The following is a 13,732-nucleotide window of genomic DNA, read 5'->3' as shown; positions in this document are numbered from 1 at the left end:
ACTTTGGAAAGGTTAAAATGGTAAATTTAATGTTATGTGTATGTTAGCACAATGAAAAAAGAAATGAATTATTTAATATAAAAACATGTAACACTCTACAAGGCAGAGAGTGGTAAAGGGATAAATACTGGCAGGGAGAAGAGAAGCTCCCTATAAGGAGGGCTCCTTATAGGCCAGGAGCTGTACTAGCTTCCTCCCTACTTGGTGTCTTCCCAATCGCCCAGGGATGTGACAGCATTATACCTCCCACTCTCAGGAAGTAAGTTTATAGATTTAATTGCCCATGCAATGTGTCTTATAAACACAATTTACCACAATGTTACAAAAGGGTTCAAAAGTTTTAACAGAGTTAGTGTGACAGATCCAGAATGTGTATCTGAGGAAAGGTGGAGATGTTGGGGCGGGGGGAGGCGGGGGGGGGGGGGGGAGGAAGCGAGGGGGGAAGGGGAAGGGTGCAGAGATGAGTTTCTTTTTTTTTTTAATATTTACAAATTAGTTCTATAGAGGAAAATGCACTGATTTTTTTTAAAGCTAATATTTTTTAGTTACAAACAGAGAGGGTGGGAGGCAAACCATAAGAGACTCTTAAATACAGAAAACAAACAGAGGGTTAATGGGGACAGGGTGGGGGAGAGGGGAAAATGGGTGATGGGCATTGAGGAAGGCACTTGGGATGAGCACTGGGTGTTGTATGTAAGCGATGAATCACGGGAATTTACCCCCCAAACCAAGAGCACACTGCATACACTGTGTGTTAGCCAACTTGACAATAGATTGTATTAAAAAACAAAAATTAAAAAATTAAAAAATTTCATTATTTTTACTACAAAAATAGTAAACAATTATGCAGAACATAAAAAAAATTAAGGTGAGAGAAGAAAATAAAAGCTCTGCATGGTTTCACCCCCAGGGATGTTGTTAATTTCAATATCCATCCTCCCAGGATTTTTCTCTGACTATATAGGTATTCCCTCAAATTGAAAACATAAACCACGTGTACTTTTATGTCCTGACATTTAAATACTAATGTATAAGGGAAACATTTTTCCCACATCACTAAGTATTCTTTAAAGCTTGATTTGTGGGGCACCTGGGTTGCTCAGTCAGTTAAGCATCCAGCTCTGATTTTGGCTCAGGTCATGACCTCACGGGATCATGAGACTGGGCTCTGCACCAGATTCTGCGCTGACAGCATGGAGCCTGCTTGGGGTTCTTGCTCTCCCTCTCTCTGTTCCCCCTCCCCACCCCACTTGCACACACACACTCTCTCTCTCAAAATAAATTAATAAACTTTTAGGAAATAAAAATAACAAAACTTGATTTGTAATGATTTGCAATAATTTTCGGTCACATAGGCACAAAAATCAAACCTCTCTTATTCAACATTTAGAGGGTTTGCATTTTTTCTCTTTTAAGTGACACTGCAATTACCACTCATATATTATAAATCTTTACACCATATATCTGATTATTTCCTTAGAATAATTCCTAGAATTTCACCAAATGTTTTGATGCCACTGTCAGAGACAAAAACAAAAACAAAAAAACAAAAAAATTGGTCCAGAGAGAATGCTAGTTTTGAGCCAGGATGGTAAGTCCACTATTTTATATAAAGATGCATCTTTGGATTATGCTCTTAAAAATTATCTGTGCCTCTCTTGCCTCTGATAGTTCAGATACATTTATGCATAATTTATTTATAGTTCAGCTAAGGAAGTAATGTCTGTACAGTTCAGACCAGTAAATCAGTCTGTATGGTTTCATCTTGGCACGTCACATCACTTGGCACGTGACAGGTATTCAATAAAAATTTGTCGAATGAATGTCTGTTAAATGAAATCTTTCATAAATAAAGATACTTTCAGCATGAACGTGGGGACCTAAAATTGAAACTGAGAAATTACGGTGCTTTCACTCCAGCGTACGAGTCACAGGCCCAGATGGCTCTGTGCAGGATTTGTGGAGAAGCACCGCTCTGTAATGACTGCAGTCTGGGGGAGCGGTCTCCACGGAGTTGGAGCGAATCTTCTGGTGTAGGGTCTAACAAAGCAGCTGCTCTCTCAGCCGCTGGAGAGGGAGTGCCGAGCTCCTCTGGCGAGGAGCAGCGTGGGTGGCCACAGTTTCTCGGCCCTCCTCCAGTTGTGCGCAGACAGCCTACGTTACTCCTGTCTCTTTTGTGTCACCAGAGCCCAGGGGATGGCAAGAAGTCTGCCCAGGAGAGTGTAAAACCACGCTTTTACTGGAAGGATTTTCAGAATGGCAACATACATGGGGATGACTGGAGATTTCAGAAAAGATACCCAGAAACAGCACAATATGAAACAAAAAGGTCCTCTGAGATTTGGCACCCTAAGTCATTTACTTCTGTCCCTCAAAGAGGGCTCTGTTTTCTAGAAGCCACTTCCACACAGAACCTCAACACAGATGCTCGTCAGAGTTTACAGAGCTGACTTCCATGAGGAAGTTTTCTGATCTACACTTGGACATGAGATTGTGACCAGGAAGCACTGTGTGGAGCAGAGGAGGCTACAATGAGTGGTGGAAAGAAAGAGGCAGTGAGGGTCAGTGGAACCTGAGACTCAGTTTTGAGCCTTTCTGAGTGACCTGGGTCAGGTCCCTGAATTCATTCATTCATTCAACAAACATTTGAATGTGCTATGTGCTAGAGCATTACCATCAAAGAGAAATATAAAGTAAGTCACACGTGTGATTTAATTTTTTCTAGAAATGACTTTTAAAAAGTAAAATGAAACAGGTGACATTAATTTTAATATACTTTATTAAGCCCAATATGTTCAAAATATGGCCACTGCACCATGTAATCAATATAAAAAATTATTGGGGCACCTGGGTGGCTCAGTCTGTTAAGCTTTGGACTCTTGATTTAGGCTCAGGTCAGGATCTCATGCTTTGTGAGATCGAGCCCCATGTCAGGCTCTGCACACCTGCTTGGGATTCTCTCTCTCCCTCTCTCTCTGCACCTTCCCTGCTTGTGTTCTCTCTTTTCCTCTCAAAAATATATTAAAAAATGTTTATGAGTTTTTTTACGTTCTTTTTTCCATATCAAGTCTTCAAAATCCCATGTACGTTTTACATTTAATAGCCTGTCTCACTTCAGACACTAAGTTTTCATTGGAAATAGTCAACCTGTATTTAGATTTCATAAACTTTGTAGTTGGAAAAGTAGACTCACATACCTGAATTGTTCCAAGCATGCTTAGATTTTTCCCAATAACTGAATTCTATTTTAAACTTAAATTCATTAAAATTTAATATAATTAGAAATTCAGTAGCTCAGTCTCATTTGTCACATTTTAAATGCTTAGTCACTATATGTGTGGCTAGTGGCTACTGCATTGAAATGCATAATTCTATAGTTTAGGATGCAGACTTGCTTAAGACGTTGAATTCTGTCCTCTAGATTTTAATCCAGTGGGGAATTTGGACCGAGAAGCTAATAATTACAACGTAAGAAGCCTTGTTATCTAAAACAGTTGGGTCTAGAGATTCATTTTTAGCCAGTTTAGTTAGGAAGAATGGTGAAAAGTGTACCTAACTTTAATGTTTTTTAAACTTAAAACCTATACATCCCCAAAGGCAAGGAAATTAAAAGCAAAAATGAACTATTGGGACCTCATTAAGATAAAAAGCTTCTGCACAGCAAAGGAAACAACCAACAAAACTAAAAGGCAACCAACGGAATGGGAAGATATTTGCAAATGACATATCAGACAAAGGGCTAGTATCCAAAATCTATAAAGAGATCACCAAACTCCACACCCAAAAAACAAATAATCCAGTGAAGAAATGGGAAGAAAACATGAATAGACACTTCTCTAAAGAAGACATCTGGATGGCCAACAGGCACATGAAAAGATGCTCAACGTCGCTCCTCATCAGGGAAATACAAATCAAAACCACACTCAGATATCACCTCACGCCAGTCAGAGTGGCCAAAAGGAACAAATCAGGAGACTATAGATGCTGGAGAGGATGTGGAGAAACGGGAACCCTCTTGCACTGTTGGTGGGAATGCAAACTGGTGTAGCCACTCTGGAAAACAGTGTGGAGTTTCCTCAAAAAATTAAAAATAGATTTCCCCTATGACCCAGCAATAGCAGTGCTAGGAATTTACCCAAGGGCTACAGGAGTGCTGATGCATAGGGGCACTTGTGCCCCAATGTTTATAGCAGCACTCTCAACAATAGCCAAATTATGGAAAGAGCCTAAATGTCCATCAACTGATGAATGGATAAAGAATTTGTGGTTTATATACACAGTGGAATACTACGTGGCAATGAGAAAAAATGAAATACGGCCTTTTGTAGCAACATGGATGGAACTGGAGAGTGTTATGCTAAGTGAAATAGGTCATACAGAGAAAGACAGATACCATATGTTTTCACTCTTATGTGGATCCTGAGAAACTTAACAGAAGACCATGGGTGAGGGGAAGGGGGGAAAAAAGTTACAGAGAGGGAAGGAAGCAAAACATAAGAGACTCTTAAAAGCTGAGAATAAACTGAGGGTTGATGGGGGGTGGGAGGGAGGGGAAAGTGGGTGATGGGCATTGAGGAGGGCATCTGTTGGGATGAGCACTGGGTGTTGTATGGAAACCAATTTGACAATAAATTTTATATTAAAAAAAACTTAAAACCTATAAAAGTACATTCATTCACTAATTTATAGGGTATAGACAGGGGTTTTTTCTGAATAAGGGTTTACTGACTGGAGTTTTCAGTTACCTCTCTTGCATAAGTCAGATTCATTTTGCAAGAACAATAATTTTCAAGAATTGGGGGAAAAAAATCAGAGTTGTAAATGAAGACTAAGGTCAGAGGCTGATTATAGCAAAGGAAGAAGCTGGCTGTAGCCATTGGAGAAGCCACATGGGCAGGGACCTTTAGCACTGGTGAATGTGGCAAGACACTGTTCACTGTCTCCTCATCCATCATCCCCATTCTCTCCTCTGCCAAAGAGAACTCTGGTTTTATTCAGAAAGTAAGTAGAGATCCCTTGACCTCATGGAAGCTGGCCGTCTACCCCAGACTGAGGGGATGACTCATGAAGGGCTTAGATCTTTGCCAGTAATTCGCTAGAGGTAAGCATATGATTCAGTTCTGGCCAATGAGACTTCAGGGAAAAGCTGCTGGAGAGCTTGTCAAAGATGTTTCTTCTTAGATGGGAAGACAGCCTCAGGAGGAGAATGTCCTTGGCTCTCACCCTTTCTTCATGCTTGAAATGCATTGCTGTGCAAATTGCAGTCGCCATCTTGTGACTATGGGGAAATTAGCCTGAGGGCATGCAAAAAAACAGGGTAAAGGAAATATCCTGCCCTTGCCCCTCCCCCCCCCAGGATATGTGTGCATAGTTATAGTAACCATGGACTCCGTGTTTTGTGAGATAATTAAGCTTCTTCATTGATTAAGCCACCATTATCAAGCTTTTATTTTGGAAGGTGAATGCATCCTAAACCCGTATTTTTCTCTAGGTCACAGAATATACCTTCCAGATAGGTACCATGATAAAGATACTATACAGCATCTAAAACACACAATGACTCAACAGCCAGAAACCAGACATTTGTCATTGAATCTTCTTATTTTCTCTCATTGGGAAAACAACAAAGATGTCCTTTGTTGATTTCAACTTGAGACAGCTCTTCCACAGTTGGTCGTATATAACGAGAACTCAGTGAACCATCACTAAGCATGATTCCTCTTTTCCTTTACAATCTTACCTAGTCATCAAGGTCCCTTGAGGTCTACCTTCTCCATGAATGCTCTGTGATTCCCTCTAGCCCCAGGGATGCTTCCTCATGAGGACACATAGTACTTATTTACTTGGTACTTCATCATTTTCTCTTGTAGCACCTTTTGTTTCTTTATCCTAACTTCACTTTTTATGTGTTTAACTATCTGGAGGGCATGCACTATGTGTTATAGTTCTTTTTATCTTCCATGGTATCTACCACCAGGCAGGCACTTGGGTGGTATTCAGAATGTCTCTAAAATAGGTCAGTGAAGCAATGAAAAAATAGGCCAGCTATTCTCACTCTTTTGATCATGGAGTGGTATTTACCTTGAATAGTTTCAGCCAGCTGCAAATTGGTGATCTGGATTATTGTTACCGCATTTTATAAGATCGGATTCTTACACAGATTCTTATGTTCAATGCCAATATCTAACTCAATATTTTCCCCCCAATTCTTAAGACTTTTACCAGTTTTGGATTCATGATATTCTTAACCATTTGACTGATGCTCTCATTTCCCCCCAAGATATCTTATTTATTTATTTAAAAAAATTTTTTTTATTAGTTTTCTTTATTTTTGAGAGGCAGAAAGAGACAGAGCACGTGTGGGGAAGGGGCAGAGAGAGAAGGGGACACAGAACCGGAAGCAGGCTCCAGGCTCTGAGCTGTCAGCACAGAGCCTGATGCAGGGCCCAAACTCACCAACTGTGAGATCATGACCTAAGCTGAAGTCGGACGCTCAACTGACTGAGCCATCCAGGTGCCCCACCCCCAGATTTCTTTTACTCAGATTGCAAAGAACTTATTCTGAACCACTTTCTGTTCCTTTCTTGAAGATCATTTCTTCTCACATTTCTACCACCCAGGGACAAGAATCCTTCAGACACTCATTGTGACCTATGTGCCACCACCCCTCCATCCCCCAAACTGGACAGCCTCTGAAGGCCTGGATGGAGAGAAGAAGCCAGACTGTAGTGTCTAGAGTTGGTACAAAATGGGACCAAAACTAGTGTGGGGTGTTTTGCCTGGGGCAGCCAAGAACTGAAACAGCCTGGATCCCCAGGGAGTGCTAGCAGTACAAACACAGGAAGCCAGGGGCCAACACCAGTTTCTAGAGGTAAACAGAAAGTATAAAGGTCAGCAGCTCTGCAGAAGCTGGAATGAGGTGGGAGGAGGCTGGAATAGGAGCTGGGAGGGTCCCGGGCCTTTCCAAGAAGAGCCTGGAGTAGCCTCACTTTGCATTATCAGTTAGAAGACACATGGCACACGAAAATGTTGCCCTGGTGCACACCAAAGAAAGAACAAAAAGACACTTCCTTTTGCATCTTTTTCAATTCCCAGCCCCACATCTTTATAGTTAATTTTGTCAGGTTATTCTATTTATTAAACAAAGTTAATTCCCTCCATATCCTCTGAAGACTGGGTTGTCCCAGAGTCAGCAGGCCACTTGCCAGGCTGCCTGCACATTTGCAATTGAAGGACACTGTCACTTTGGACACTTCCAAGGACTCCAGGAGGATGGTGGTTTCCCTAGGCTGCCTGCTTTCTGGAGTGCCTCTAACATGCCTGGTCTCAACAGGAAATAGACAAGGAGAAAAGAAAAGAAAAGAAAAGAAAAGGAAAGAAAGAAGAAAGAAAGGAAGAAAGAAAGAAAGGAAGGAAGGAAGGAAGAAAGAAAGAAAGGCAATAAAGGCAATAAAATCTGGACAGCAAAATGCTAGTGTAAGAGGCTACTTAGAAAAACAAACAGATCTATATCTAGTCCTAGAACAGCAGCAATGTCCAGAGGGCAGCCAAAAGCCCAGTGGAGCAAGTAAAAGATAACAGACAGCAAGCAGCAGGCAGCAACTGACAGATCTCTCAGAGCAAGCGGGAGGCAGTCTGAGCAATTACACAGGGATGAAGCTGAGACCCACAGAGCAATGAAAAGAGATGGAACAATGCCAGCAAACACTTAGGGGTAAACGGGGGCATCAGAGGGAAATATGAAAAAAGCTTCGTATTTGCCATAGATTCCAGATAAAGTTCCAGATCAAAAAGATAGATTGGGTCATCTAAGAGGAAGGGAGGAGGATGGGAATGAATTTTTCAGTACAATTGCTTAGGAAACTTCTAATTTTTTTTTTCCTTTTTACAAAGATGAGCTCAAAATGAGATCATTGGAGACATTGTCACTGCAGCCCACAGCTGTCATAGTAAAGTAGGAAGGGCAAGGCTTTCTGGAACTTCCAGGCTTACCTAGACTCATTAGGGGTCTCCCTGAGGTCTTAGAAATCTGTTCCTCGTGGACCTGGACTGGGCTGGCTGCTGCAGTGACAGAACAATGAGGCAGGTGCAAGGAAGAATTCTGGTTCCTGAGTGCAATCTGGAAGACCTTGATTTATAAGGCAAGTTTTCACTAGCTGGAAAGACCATCAGTCTAGGCATAGAGTTGCTCTCCAGGGGGCATTGTGATTGCTTTGATGGGATAAGATAAGGGTGTCCATGTATAGGACAGTAACTCTCCTTATTTGTACCAAGAAACCTCTGTGAAGCCATGGAATTGTTTAGGTATGCAATGCTCAGCACTTCTTTGGCATTTAGCCTCCCTCCCCTCCCTTGACCTTCTGCCACATCCTCTGGCCCATTTCCAATCCTGGATCATTTCCATGATCCACTTTCTCCACGTTGCCCTGGAGCCCCCAAGCCCACCATGCGACATAGTCTGCCAGGTGCCATCTGACTGAGTGCTTACAGACACCTTGCTGGCCTTCTAACGATTTCTCATCTATTTCTTTAAAAAAAAAATTTTAATGTTTTTATTATTTTTGAGAGAGAGACAGAGTACAAGTGGGAAGGGGTAGAGAGAGAAGGATACACAGAATCTGAAGCAGGATCCAGGCTCTGAGCTGTCGGCACAGAGCCCGATGCGGGGCTCGCACTCGTGAGCCACGAGATCATGACTTGAGCTGAAGTCGGACGCTTAACCAACTGAGCCACCCAGGTGCCCCATTCTCATCCATTTCTGAGTACACTGAGAAATACTATATGATTCTGCTTATCCGTGGTACTTTGAGCAGTCAAATTCATAGAGACAGAAAGTAAAAAGTGGGTGCCAGGGGCTGGGAAAAGGGGGAATGGAGAGTTATGGTTTAATGGGTTTTGAGTTTTAGTTTTGCAAGAGGAAAAAAGTTCTGGAGTGAATGCCACAGAGCTGTAGACTTAAAAATGGTTACCATGGAAAAAATGGTTAAAATGGTAAACTACTTATTATGTATATTTTACAGCAATTTTTAAAAAATAAATTTAAGGGCACCTGGGTGGCTCAGTCAGTCAAGCGTCCAACTCTTGATTTTGGCTCTGGTCACGATCTCACAGTTGTGGGATCAAACCCCGCACTGGGCTCTGCGTTGGTGGTGCAGAGCCTGCTTGGGATTCTCTCTCTCTCCCTCTCTCTCTGCCCCTCCCCCAGGCGTGCATTCTCTCCATATAAAGAAATAAGCTTAAAAAAGGTTAAAATTAACAATAAATAAATTAATAAATTTAATAAAAAGGAGGATGCCCCTTCTCCATCCCAGATTACTCCATCAGAATCTCCAGAGTGGAGACTATTTTTCATTCGTCCAACAGACAGCGGCTCTGCACCAGGCACTGAGCGAGGGACTGGGGACGCTGACCTGAAGCACGTACCCACACCCCCCCCCCCCCCTTGCAGAGCTCATAGCTCCGTGAATGGAACTGGTCCTTTTCATGCAGTTGCAGGAGGGGGAAATGCAGAGTGTGTATGGGAAATGAGAGGGCCGTTCTCAACCCGGGGAACAGAAGGGAGAAGAGAAGTGGGCAGCACTGAGTTATCTCTACCTGCTTACAGCCCTCTGCTGTTTCACCCACTCCGTGCACCTGGAGTGTCGGCTTCCACTACTGAAACATTTGGTGGGTTTAAATGCCCCCACCCCTCATGTACACACTCATGTTTTTGGAGGTTTATAGTGAGTTGGGTTTTTTTTTTACTGTATGTATTTCTTATTATAAAAGCCTAATATCAAAACTACTATGAAAGAAAAAACACTGCTAATTAAACTAGGACTTGATGTTTAAAAAATCTTGTAGTGTTTCTATTTTGCACTTACTGAAAGAATACATTTATAATTAGACATAGATTTTTAAAAATCATGCATTGATCTTGTGCAAGTAGTGAGTTCTTAATTGCTAAGCACTAGGGCGTACTCCGTGTGGCAGAGGTAATGGTGTGGTTTAGCCAGCCTTGTTCCATCTTCCTCTTCCAGGGCACTCAGGAGCAACTCTTTTCTCCTCCCTCCCTCCCTGTGAGGTGGGGGCCATGTGCCTACGTTCTAGCCAATGGGGTGTGGGGAGAAGTGATGCAGGCCACTTCTAAGGCAGACCCTTAAACCCCCCAACCCCCATGCTCCAGCTCCCTCCTCGCCTTTCTTGGCATCAAGGACAACTCCTGCTTGATAAGGACAAGCCACAGGGAAGGGTCTCCTGACCAGCACTGGTCTCACTGTGAGTGAAAAACAAACCTTTACTGGGTTAAACCAAATGAGAATTTGTTTTTTTGTTTTGTTTTGTTTTTTTTCTGTGGCAGCTGCTGGCTTTACATAGCTGAGGTGTTCTCCATTTCTGTTCATTCATTCAGTGAATGCTTTTCCAGCACTGACCATTGTGCCTGGAATGTAGCTGCGAGTGTTCTCACCACCCCTGTTTTCTCTTCAGAATCCAGCTGGGGATCATCCTCCTGAGATTCGCTCTCTTTACATGGTGGTCACAAGGCTTTCTGCGGGGTGCCCTCTTACCTCCATGGCGTCTTTCATTCTCCTTCTGCGCTCATAAAAAGAAAGGCATTTCCAAGCATTTCACCCTTGGTGTCTCTCCTTGTCTAACCCTGAGTGTCAGTGCAAGGGGAGGGAGTACCTTTGGAGAACCTGGTACCATGATGCAGATGTGACTCCTGTAAGAGGAGAGGGGAACGAAGGAGGATTGGGCAGGAATCTCCCCAGGCTGCCTGGCAGCTCTGAGAAACTTTCTTGGTCAGGCTGATGAGCTCCAGAGAAAAGAGTACCTGTTTGAGGACTCCCCCGCTGGGCAAGAATGATCTGGCTCTAGTACCTTTTACCTTTGCTGTGCTCTGACACTGGCCAGGAGCAACCAGGGGAGCATCAGCTCAGCAAGAAGGCAGCATGGATCCTGGAGGGGCAGCAGCTGGAGGCTGTCAGCTCCTGTAATCCTCACATCTGGTTCTTTGGAGGAAGATCCAAGGTTGCGGTCTTCTGGCTGCCACATACATCTCCTTCCTATCTCTTGTTCACACTGTTTCTCCTCTGAGAGCCTCCAGCACACCCACAGTTCCAGCGTGTCCACTTCCACTTGACATTCTGGGAGGGTTAAGTGGGAGACAGACCATCTGGGAGAGTGTACTTGGGATCCGCAGTTCAGTTCAAACTTTTCCTTCTTTGTGAAGACATTCTCCCCCAAGTACCCCCACTCTGTAGCACTTGTGCTCCCACCACTGTCTCTGCACTTGCCAGATTCTGTTTGTTTTTTTTAAATCTATTTTCCCTAATGTTTGTGAGCATTACTACACATATTTGTCCCTGCAGCCCTGTAGCTTGATGCTGTATGAGACATATGGTAGGTCCTCAGTTGTTGGTTGGACGAATTAATTATACAGAACTAACTGTTGGGCTGACAATATAAGGTGTGGAAAAGTGAACAAGCTAGGAGCAAAGAAACCGTTCAAGTCCTAGCTCCAACACTTACTAGCATTGTGAACTTGGGCAAGTTAGTTAGCATCTTTGACCCTTATTGTCTTGTCTATAAACAAGGAAGTGACTTTAATTAAGTTATCCACTTTAATGCAAGCATTCACGTGTGCTAGCTCAATGGCAGTTACCTGCACACCCCAATGACAAGGTTACTGTGAACATCAGCAAAAGCACTAGGTGCTTAGATGTGAAGGCACTAGGCAAACTCTAAAGCTCTGTGTAAGACTTGAAATCTTTACCACCTTTGTGCACACAAATCCCAAATATTTCGTTCTATGCTAGCTTTTGTCCCAAGTTCCAGGCTGGCACATCCAATCAAAGACTCCCTTTGTTCACAACAAACTTGTAGGCAAATGTCTTATTTCAGTATTTATTTCTCTCTACATCAGGCTCTATCTATCTTTTCTGGCCTCATCGTACACTGTTTCCCCATAAGACACACTCTTTGCAGGGGTCAAAAAGGCCGAGTTCCACGAGCAAACCTGAGCATCCCAGACTGTGAACTTTGGCTGACGATTGCCCTCTGCTTTGGGAAGCCTTCATTCCTCCCTGCCTACAGAGATCTTGCCACACTTAAAATCCAATCTCAGACCCCACGGCCAGAAGTCTTTTGTGTCTACTGCCATCAAAGTGACCTCTCTCTCTCTCTCTTTTTAAAATGTTTATTTATTTGTTTTTGAGAGAGAGACAGAGAGACGGTGTGCGTGCACACACTGTCAGCACAGAGCCCAACGCTGGGCTCAAATTCACGAACCGTGAGATAATGACATGAGTCGAAATCAAGAGTCAGAGCTTAATCGACTGGGCCACCCAGGTGCCCCCAAAGTGATCTCTCTTTAGGTCTTACTTCTACTTCTATTGGCAACACGGCCAGTACTACTAATACCACTCCTATTACTAACATTTAGTTAAAAGGCTTCCTGGGTTTCTGTCCCTTGATTCTACCACGTACTAACTGTGTGACCTTGGGAAAGTTAATCTCTCTGTATTTTAGTTTTCTCATCTGTAAAATGGACATTGATTCTCCCACCTCACAGGGCTCTTATGAAAAACAAATGAAATTATACAGGTAATCAACTTAGCATTGTTATCGCACAATTCCCATGATGACCCCAAGAAGTAGGTGTTGCTGTGGTCTCTGTTTTACAGAGGAGAGAACAGCTGTCTGCACTTTGAAGTGGTGATTAACTCACAAGATATCTTCATGTGGCAGGCTCAACTTTATTGAGTTCTGACTATGCTGTTACCATGCTAGTCAGTTTCCCTATAGTGCCTTATTTATTTCTTACAACAATCCACGCCCCCATTTTTTTATAAACGAGGAAAACAAGGACCTGGAAGTAAGGAAGTATTTTGCCTAAGGTTATAAATATAGTTAGCTTCTATAGATTTCAAATTCAAATCTAAATTCTGTACGTTGGTATTTTACCACACCATGTCCTTAATATGTATACGTCTTACCTACCAGATTGTAGGGGATCTCAGAGCAGTGTCTGTCAACACTCCTTACAAAAGCCTGTCTCCCAAGCCTGCACAAAGTGTTCAATAAATACATTTGGGTTGGTTGATTAATCCATTCCACATGGAATGAATACCCTCAATCTCAGACAGAAACATAAAGCACAAATTGTAAGTAGGAAATACTATTATAATATACCATAAATTATAGTATACACATTCATACATATATAGTATAATGTATATTACAGCATAGCACAGAGAGTGGGAGCAAAAGGAGCAATCAACTGATGTATCTAGTACACATCAAAACACCATGTACAGGGGCACCTGGCTGCCTCGGTCAGTTAAGCATTGGACTTCGGCTCAGGTCATAATCTCACGGTCCGTGAGTTTGAGACCTGGATCAGGCTCTGTGCTCAGAGCCTGGAGCCTGCTTCAGATTCTGTGTCTCCCTATCTCTCTCTGCCCTCCCCCACTTGTACTCTGTCTCTCTCTCTCTCTCTCTCTCTCTCAAAAGTAAACATTAAAACAACAACAACAACATCCTGTACACATGCCCAAAACAAAACTACGCAAGAAAACATTCTGTTTAGCAGTGGCCTAGCTGGAAACATTAGATTAGCAAGCAAAACTTTCAGAAGAGGCCTCTCTTGCCCTCCGTGGATTGCAAAATGCTGTAAACAGATCTCTAGCAGTGTTTTCGACTGCAGATCCAGGACAAGGAGACTGCCAGGGAGACAGCTGCCTCCTCTGCT

Source organism: Prionailurus viverrinus, chromosome C1, assembly GCF_022837055.1.
Source record: "Prionailurus viverrinus isolate Anna chromosome C1, UM_Priviv_1.0, whole genome shotgun sequence".
Taxonomy (NCBI): domain Eukaryota; kingdom Metazoa; phylum Chordata; class Mammalia; order Carnivora; family Felidae; genus Prionailurus; species Prionailurus viverrinus.
The sequence above is the reverse complement of the archived record's forward strand: the minus strand, read 5'-3'. Positions refer to the sequence as shown.